This window comes from Mizuhopecten yessoensis, unplaced genomic scaffold (genome assembly GCF_002113885.1).
Source record: "Mizuhopecten yessoensis strain PY_sf001 unplaced genomic scaffold, ASM211388v2 scaffold4715, whole genome shotgun sequence".
Lineage (NCBI taxonomy): Eukaryota > Metazoa > Mollusca > Bivalvia > Pectinida > Pectinidae > Mizuhopecten > Mizuhopecten yessoensis.
This window is the reverse complement of record NW_018405685.1, coordinates 102,031-102,351: the sequence shown is the minus strand read 5'-3', so window position 1 is coordinate 102,351 and position 321 is coordinate 102,031. Positions and strand designations below refer to the sequence as shown.

At 35.5% G+C, this 321-nt stretch overlaps 1 protein-coding gene across 1 annotated transcript in view; it reads right to left on the bottom strand.

Moving 5' to 3' along the window:
* The window catches only part of LOC110449621 (chromosome transmission fidelity protein 18 homolog), a 36,690-nt gene that overhangs the window by 29,835 nt on the left and 6,534 nt on the right, over positions 1–321 (bottom strand). The window lies entirely within an intron of this gene.

The window sequence follows — 321 nt, the reverse complement described above, 5'->3', positions numbered from 1 at the left end:
ATTATTCAAACAGCCCCCAGTAGAATATGTTAACTATTCAAACAGAACCCTGTAGAATATGTTAACTGTTCAAACAGCCCCCAGTAGAATATGTTAATTATTCAAACAGCCCCCAGTAGAATATGTTAACTATTCAAACAGAACCCTGTAGAATATGTTAACTGTTCAAACAGTCCCCAGTAGAATATCTTAACTATTCAAACAGCCACCAGTAGAACATGTTAACTATTCAAACAGCCCACAGTAGAATATCTTAACTATTCAAACAGCCACCAGTAGAACATGTTAACTATTCAAACAGCCCCCAGTAGAATATGTTAA